General features: G+C 41.8%; 1 long non-coding RNA gene across 1 annotated transcript; it reads right to left on the reverse strand.

The window, feature by feature from the left end:
* Positions 1-2642: 2642 nt before the first annotated feature.
* Positions 2643-6270, reverse strand: LOC103890414 (uncharacterized). The gene is made up of 3 exons (XR_008524509.1): positions 6004-6270; positions 4743-5467; positions 2643-3465 (listed from the first exon to the last, which is right to left on the reverse strand). It is a non-coding gene; the product is annotated as an uncharacterized LOC103890414 (long non-coding RNA).
* Positions 6271-9044: the final 2774 nt, after the last annotated feature.

Consider the following 9044-nt stretch of genomic DNA (forward strand, 5'->3'; position numbering starts at 1 on the left):
CTGTATTCCTCCTCTATAAAATGAAGATAGTAAAGGTGCACACTTAATAGGATTAAGTACTTTCTGTATGTAAAGAACTCAGAACAGTCCCTGGTACAAATATTCTGCATTAGTATTATTCTGGTTTATTCCAGTGTGGAAAATATCCAGGTGGATTTCTATTTTAATGTTCTTAATGGACTAGTCAAATAATTATGCTCTTCCTTAAAAGTACCTTTTAGATAGGAATGCTGCAATGGTACAATGCATTAAGGAAGTCTACAATTCCATGAGAATAGAATAAGGAAGGGGAAGGAGATTAACCCTTTTGATCACCTACCGTATGCCAAGCACTGAGCAAACACTTCATACATGCGGTCTTATTCAGTCCTCACAACTATCTGATAAGGTAGAAGTATTATTTGTGCCCTAAAACAAGCTTAACCAGCCTATGAGTGCAAATTGTGTCACGTCCTCAGTAATCATCCCACCATCATCAGTTAATACAGAACCCAGCCCTGACAAAATATCTCCATCTTTGCCTCCGGGTCTCCAAGGCTATCTCCATGCCTCTTGGAGGGGATGTAACTCCAAACTCACTCACTCCACTCCACTTCCAAGGATTTGAATCAACCAGCAAGAATTAATGCAGTTATATATAAAAATCTAAATAAATCAAAGAAATCACAGCAAAGATAAAAGAAAGGTATGTGAGACCAAATGGAAAATCAGCTCACTGAAACATATGCAAAGAGATTGCACATGCACAAAGCCCATTGGTCAGATGCCTCTTGCACCTGCCAGATATCACTGTCCCTTCTGCTAGGCATGGATCACAGCTGCCAGGTCTGCTGGCAGCTTCTGTATCTGCCCAGTACTGCCACCTTTGCTGGGCACTAGACTTTCATTGTGTGCTGCCACCTAGGCTGAGCATCATCACTGTTGGTAGTCTCCCTTGCATTTCCTCCTGGCCTCTAGTTGCTCTTCAGCTAGTATGCTGCTCCCCCTGCATTTTTGCATTATTGAAATACTAGTAGAGATTGTAGAAGGAAAGTCACTATCTCCACTTGGGGCAATTGTACCTTTACAACAGGTCATCAAAACAGGAATGCTTGTGCCTTGGTGTCTCTCATTTCTTAAGAAAACATCAGGCCAGGCGCGGTGGCTCACTCCTGTAATCCCAGCACTTTGGGAGGCCGAGGAGGGCAAATTATGAGGTCAGGAGTTTGAGACCAGCCTGGCCAACATGGTGAAACCCCGTCTCTACTAAAACAATACAAAAATTAGCCAGGCGTGGTGGCACGCGCCTGTAGTCCCAGCTACTCGGGAGGCTGAGGCAAGAGAATAGCTTGAAGCCAGGCAGTGGAGGTTGCAGTGAGCCAAGGTCATGGCACTGCACTCCAGTCTGGGCAACAGAACGAGGCTCTGTCAAAAAAAAAAAAGAAAGAGAGAGAGAGAAAAAAAGAAAGAAAGAGAAGGAAGGAAGGAAGGAAGGAAGGAAGGAAGAAAGAAAGAAAGAAAGAAAGAAAGAAAGAAAGAAAGAAAGAAAGAAAGAGAGAAAGAAAGAGAGAAAGAAAGAGAGAAAGAAAGAAAGAAAGAAAGAAAGAAAGAAAGAAAGAAAGAAAGAAAGAAAGAAAGAAAGAAAGAAAGAAAACATCAATTTGGCCAAGTGTGGTGGCTCATGCCTATAATGCCAGCACTTTGGGAGGCCAAGGCAGGTGGATCACCTGAGGTCAGGAGTTCGAGACCAGCCTGGCCAACATGGTGAAACTGTGTCTCTACTAAAAAATACCAAAAAAAAAAAAAAATCAGCCCGGCGTGGTGGTGGGCTCCTGTAATCCCAGCTACTCAGGAGGCTGAGGCAGGAGAATTGCTTGAACCCAGGAGGCAGAGGTTGCAGTGAACCGAGGTTGTGCCATTGCACTCCAGCCTGGTCAATAAGAGCAAAACTCAGTCTCAAAAAAATAAACAAATGAACAATAAACAAATAAATAAATAAATAAATTTGGATTTGTTTTACGTTCAGTCTTCTCTATTTCCAGAACGCAGATGAAATGAGGGTGACATCAGGGATGTATCTGAAGCTTTACACTGCATGAAACTTCCTTCTGGACCCTAGGGGCTTGCCACTAGACCAGCCTACAAGCTATTGTACAGTTTGAAAGATTTTTTGAGAGCAACATAGTTGCTTTATTAATTTTTTTAAAAGAGTTTTTTTCGGATATGTCTGTGTCTAGAGTCAGGATAGAAAATATGCAGATATAGTCTACATTTATCTAATGTCACTATATTCCATGTTATAAACATTAATAACATCTTCAGAGTCAGGGGAAAATGTAAGGAAAGTGTGATAAAGACAGAGCCTAGAATAATAGAAAAAGTATCAACTCTGAGACCAAAGAGATGTGGGTTTTATCCCAGCTCCATGTACCTTCTAATCAATTACTTCACCTTAACTTTCTTATTTATAAAACTGAAATGATAATAGCACACTTGGAAATCCAAGAAATAGAGTTATTGTGCATGAAGTGCCTGGTGTATAGTATGTGCTCAATAAATGATCATTGTTGTTTGTTTTTCATTATTGTCACTTTGTAATTTTCTTTGGATGTGGACTTTGGGGGCTCTAAGTCATGAAAAGTGGCAGGCAGCTGAAAGAACAGTGTGGTTCCATAATTATTTATTGAATGTCTCCTATATTTAACTTTGCATTAGCTCAAAGGGATACTTTGGAGAACAAGAGCAACAAAGTTCCCACTCTTAGAGCCTACACTCTAGGTGAGAAGATATAAAATAAATAAGCAAGTAATAGTATTACAAATGCCGTTAGTACTCTGAAATGAGTGTATAAAAGACGTTAGGAATAAAGAATGTGCAATCTATGAAGAGTTTTAGGGAGAAGAGTGAAGTGACATAATTTATATTTCTAATAGATCACAGTGACAGTTTGTGGAAAATGGAAGGTTGCAAGTGTGAAAGTGAGCAAGTGAAAGTCATTCTCTGCTGCAGGAGAGCGACATAAGCTGGCCTTGCTTGACTTCAAAATAGTTTTCAGTGTGATCAATTCACCATTTCCTTGTGGAGGAGGTCTGTTGTTCAGACTCTTTGGGGGCTAAAAAAGGTTCTTTATGCTGAGAGCTGGTAAGTCAGTGAAACAGCTCCCAACTCCAAGTTGGATCATGGGATGATGCAGCAGAAGACTCCAAAAGTCACAGATGAAAGAAGTTTGCGCCAAATTTAGAATAAAGAGATTTAGAAGGCTGCTGTTCGGCTTGAGGCACAGATTTCAGATGGCAGAGGAGGAGATAGCAAGCAGTGTTGGACAGGTCTTCATGTAAGGAAGGAGCCAGGACCTGCTCTTACCAGAAAGCTGAGCTCTGCCATTTGATTTCTATTAGTGCCGTGTAAGTTTCTCCATCCCCGAGGTAATTTGATACAGTCTGGGAAGGCTCCTGCTCTCTAGGAGCTGGGCTTTTGCAAGAGATGCTGCAGAGAGAAAAACTATGTTAGACCTGTGCACATGTTTATATCTGTGTGTGTGTATATACATACATACATATATATGACCATTTTAATTTATTTAATTTATGAATCATTTTTCTATAATACAAATTTCTTGCAAAAAATAATGTTATAGCCTGCGAGTTCCTACAAAATCACAAACAAGAACTAGCGACATGTACTTGACATAACGTGAAGTCTTGTGCTCTGTGCTCTCTGCAGGGAGAGATGAGGTGATTCTTCAGAAGCTGATCAAAATTCCCTGCCTCCCTCAGGGTAGCTGAGCCTCGGAACAGCGGGAGCACTGCGCCATCTGGTGGGCAGATGCACTGCATCAACATTCATTAGCAGAGGCTTTTACACATACACACACATACACACAAATGCTTTTCAAGGAAGACTCGAGAACAAATTCCGAAGCTGAGCTGACAACTACAAAATACCATCAATTAAAGATACTCTGGTAAGTTTCACAACAGATTAATTTATAAATGAACAGGATTGAAATGTGGTACCACTGTAAATCTTTAATTTTTCAGTAGCATATATAATATCTGATAGTTAATAGGTGTGTACCTTGTGCCAGGTAGGTGCTAGTCTATGTACTTTACATGCATTAACATATGTCATCCTCACAACAATCCTATAAGGTAGGCACTATTTCCATCCCGTTTTACAGGTGAGGAAACTGAAACAGAGAGGTTAAGTAACTTGCCCAAAGTTACACAAGTTGGTACGTGGCAAAGGAAGAATTTAACAATGTTCTTGAGCTCTTAGGCACTAGGCTAGGCTGCTTCTCTGATATACACAATGTAGCACCTTGAGATTGGGTGTCATTAAGCAAGAGTTCAGAAAACAGGATTTTGAAAAGCATGTTCCGAAAACGTAAGATTCCGTTTTCAAAGTGCTTCCCCAAGCCAAAGAATGCAAAACTCTGAGCTTCCTATAAGGCAGAACCTTTACAAAAAGCAAGTTTTTGAAAACTGCTTTACAAAAAAAGCACCCTTTTTAGAATCACCGAATCTGGAACTAAAGGGCAAGATCCCTTGATGATCATAATTTTGGTAGTTAATTTTATGTGTTGACTTATTGGGCCACGAAATTCTCAGATACTTGGTCAAACATTATTCTAAGTGTGTCTATAAGGGTGTTTCTCGATGAAATTAATATTTGAATTCAGACTGAGTGAAGCAGATTGCATTCCTGAATGTGGCAGTCCTCATCCAATAGGTCAAAAGACTGAGTAGAACACAACGACTCACCCCTCCTTGAGTGAGAACAAGAGGGAACTCCCTCTGCCTGACTGCTTTGAGATGTGACATCAGTCTTTTCCTGCCTTCAGACTCAAACTGAAATATTGGCTCTTCTTTGGTCTCCAGCTTGCCAACTGCATATCTTAGGACATTCTATTGGCTGTGTTTCTCTAGAAAACCCTTACTAATGTGATGGCTCATTATGTCATCGTCACATTGTCATCATCATTGTGGTCACCCTCAACATCACCATCATGATCTTCTCTACCACACACTGAGTGTCCTCCCTTTCAGGCACCGTGTTCAGTGCTCTGAGACTGTGTGAGTAAAAGTGCTTATTTTACAGATGAGTAAACCGAGGCTCAGTGAACTTGGAACATGTACCCAACACCTCACCAACAGTCAATGGTACAGGTGAGACTGTGGTTATGAACAGCCCAGTGCATTTTTCTCTATGCCAAGTGGCATCTCCCACTAGATGGAACAGTCATCAACAACTAACATTTGGAAGGGTGATGGCATGTTTTCCATCTTCAGATATCTTATTAACTCTAATTTTCTCAAGAAGTGATTTCTCATTCCTTTGAAAGCCATTATCTTCCTTCTTTTCCAGGGTGACATGTTGTCATTTTAGCTTGGTTACTTTTGAGGCAATTTAATCTGATTTTGCTAGGAACCAGTTATTCTTCTTACATCTGTTTGACCATTCAGCAACTAACAGGCATTTTCCACAACTGCAGATACAAAAGAGACAAGAAAAAGTACAGCTCACTTTAAATACCCTGATTCATCTGAGCTGGGCACGATTCAGCTACTCAAGATATTGAATTTGGGAAATATGTGTGTCTTCAGACTTTTTCCTCTCTCTATATGGGAGAGGGCTGGCAAGTCAGGCACCAGAGGGATCAACTCATACACAAGGCTGCTGCAGCCTGCATAAAAGTGTGCAAGTAGACCTGGTTGCAAAGGACAAGAGGGGGTGGGGCAACTGCCCAGCACATGCTCCCATGACAACTTCCAAAGGAAAAATAGACTATAATTATCAGAAACCCAACTGCCCTATTAAAATACATGAAATAACTACATAAATTGTGAAATTGAAGTCATGGGGGTTTTTTAATAAAAGTAAAAAATATTTGTATCCAGAAAGAAAATTTAAACCTAGCAAGATATATCTAAGTAAACTATGCCCTTCCCACCCCTAAGCCCCAACATGTAAATCGGATGTGCAGTCCCAGAGGCAGGACCTTTTGGCCCATGGTGAGTTCACCTTGGACAGATTCCTTTGAAGAGATAAGCTATCTAGGATAAGAAGAAAACTTGCTGGAAATAGCCAGATAAATAACAGTAGATTGTAGCCTATCTGCCAGGAAGCACACTTTTTCCCCAGCCATTTGCAGGAAGAGAAGCAGGTTGCTATGCCATTACAAGTCATTTTCTCTCCCGAGTTACGCCAGCCCATGCTCCTTTTTCATTCCAATTGCTGCATTTCTAGAGGATCATACTGCCATTTTTCTCTTCTCTGTCTAACACCAATCGCACTTCTGGGCTGTTGCCCCCACTGCTGATGGTGTTAATCTCCATGGGAACCAATGTGACTCACAGGGTCAATGTGTGCTTGGCAAGTCCTGTTACGATCATTGCCAGCATGTTACCAGCAATGGCAGCATAATCCTCAGTGATCACATTTTTGTTTTGTGAATTTTGCCAGTGAGTCATGCAGCTTAAAGGCAACAGCCTCAAAGGAAATCTTAGCTTAGCACTTTGGAGTAAATCCTATCACAGCCACCTTCTATGCAAGCCTCATTCCAGCATCCCCCTTTTCAGAAGTCATGGAGTCCACTATTTTCTCAGGAATTACGTTTTCTTGAACTTTTTCTGTATCTATTATCCTGGTTTGGGATCATGCATTCTGTCTATAGACAATAGGAACTATTTAATGGGAATAGCAATGCCCATGGAAATAATGACCCTCCTTTTCAATAAGATATTCTCATTTTTCTATTGTTGTTGTGATGGTAGTGGTGGTGATTTTCATTATAACATGAAATCTACCCTGTGGCCTCTTATAGGATGAATCCAATGAAAGGAAGCTATTTGGTCAATCGAAAGTTGTCTTACAAAGTTTGAGTTTCTAAAGATAAGCTAGAGATCACTGAATCCAACTCCCACCTGGTGCAGATTCTAATAAATGCATCCAGCATCTTTTTGATTAGTGGAAAGCAAAGATAGTCTCCCACTTATTTCCAAGAGATGTGCCCTCTAATGCTGGATTACTTAAATTATCAGAGAATCCTTTCTTACAATGAGTAAAAATCTGCCCCCCTGTAGCTTTGATCCATCTATTAGCGTTCTGCTCTCTAAGGAACAAAAAAAACTTTCTCTCCTGTACTCCCATTTTATCTCTACTGGGGTCGTCTAGTACCCAGTCCTTCCTGCCTCATCACATGAGACTCATCACTTGTTTTTCATGTGTCTCTCTCCTTCACCAAATGGAGCTTCTGGAAAACAAAACACATGTCCCATTCTTTGAATCATGAGTGCTTATGTTTAATGACACTCCTTCAAATACTCCATGCTGCTTTGTCTTTCTGCCTTGGTCATTGTATAAGTCTGTTCTCACACTGCTATGAAGAAATGGCCAAGACTGGATAATTTGTAAAGGAAAGGGAAGAAGCAGGCACCTTCTTCACAGGGAAGCAGGACAGAGTGAGTGCAAGCAGGGTAAATTCCAGATGCTTATAAAACCAACAGATCTTATGAGACTCACTCACTGTCATGAGAACAGCATGGGGAAAACTGTCCTCATGATTTGATTACCTTCGTCTGGCCCAGCCCTTGACACAAGGGGATTATGCAGATTACAACTCAAGATGAGATTTTGGGTGGGGACACAGAGCCAAACCATGTCATTCCACCCCAGCCCCTCTCAAATCTCATGTCCTCACATTTCAAAACACAGTCTTGCCTTTCCAATAGTCCCCCAAAGTTTTAACTCATTTCAGCATTAACCCAAAAGTCCAAGTCCAAAATCTCTGAAACAAAGCATGTCCCTTCTGCCTGTGAGCCTGTAAAATCAAAAGCAAGTTAGTTACTTCCTAGATACAAGGAAGATACAGGCATTGGGTAAATACACCCATTCCAAATGGGAGAAATTGGCCAAAACTAAGGGGCTACAGGCCCCATTCAAGTCCAAAATCCAATAAGGCAGTCATTAAACTTTAAAGTTCCAGAATGATCTCTTTTGACTCCATGTCTCACATCCAGGTCACACTGATGCAAGCAAGAGGTGAGCTCCCATGGCCTTGGGCAGCTCCACCCCTGTGGCTTTGCAGGGTACAGCCCCTCTCCTGGCTGCTTTTACAGGCTGGCGTTGAATGTCTGTGGCTTTTGCAGGCACATGGTGCGAGCTGTCAGTGGATCAACCATTCTGAAGTCTGGAGGACAGTGGCCCTCTTCTCACACCTCCACTAAGCAGTGCCCCAGTGGAGATTCTGTGTGGGGGTTCCTACCTTTCCCTTCTGCACTGCTCTAGCAGAGGTTCTCCATGAGAGCTCAGCCCCTGCAGCAAACTTCTGCCTGGACATCCAGGCATTTCCATACATCCTCTGAAATCTAGGCAGAGGTTCCCAAACCTCAGTTGTTGACTTCTGTGCATCCACAGGCTCAACAAAATATGGAAGCTGCCAAGGCTTGGGACTTGCACCCTCTGAAGTAATGGCTTGAGCTGTATCTTGGCCCCTTTTAGCCACAGCTAGAGCTGAAGCAGCTGGGATGCAGGGCATCATGTCCCAAGGCTGTACAGAGCAGAGGGGCCCTTGGCCCAGAAAACCATTTTTTCTGCCTAGGCCTCTGGGCCCAAGACAGGAGGGGTTGCCCCAAGGTCTCTGACATGCCCTGGAGATATTTTCCCCATTGTCTTGGTGATTAACACTCGGTTCCTTGTTACTTTTGCAAATTTCTGGAGCGGGCTTGAATTTCTCCCCAGAAAATAGGATTTTCTTTTCTACTGCATTATCAGGCTGCAAATTTTCCAAACTTTTATGCTCTGCTTCCTTTTGAATGCTTTGCTGCTTAGAAATTTCTTCCACCAGATACCCTAAATCATCTCTCTGAAGTTCAAAGTTCCACAAATCTCTAGGGCAGGGACAAAATGCTACCAGTCTCTTTGCTAAAGCAAAGCAAGAGTGATCAACAAGTTCCTCATCTCCATCTGAGACCAGCCTGGACTTCATTGTCCATATCACTATTAGCATTTTGGTCAAAGCCATTCAATAAGTCTCTAGGAAGTTCCAAACTTTCCCACATTTT

Source organism: Pongo abelii, chromosome 3 (genome assembly GCF_028885655.2).
Source record: "Pongo abelii isolate AG06213 chromosome 3, NHGRI_mPonAbe1-v2.0_pri, whole genome shotgun sequence".
Classification (NCBI taxonomy): Eukaryota; Metazoa; Chordata; class Mammalia; order Primates; family Hominidae; genus Pongo; species Pongo abelii.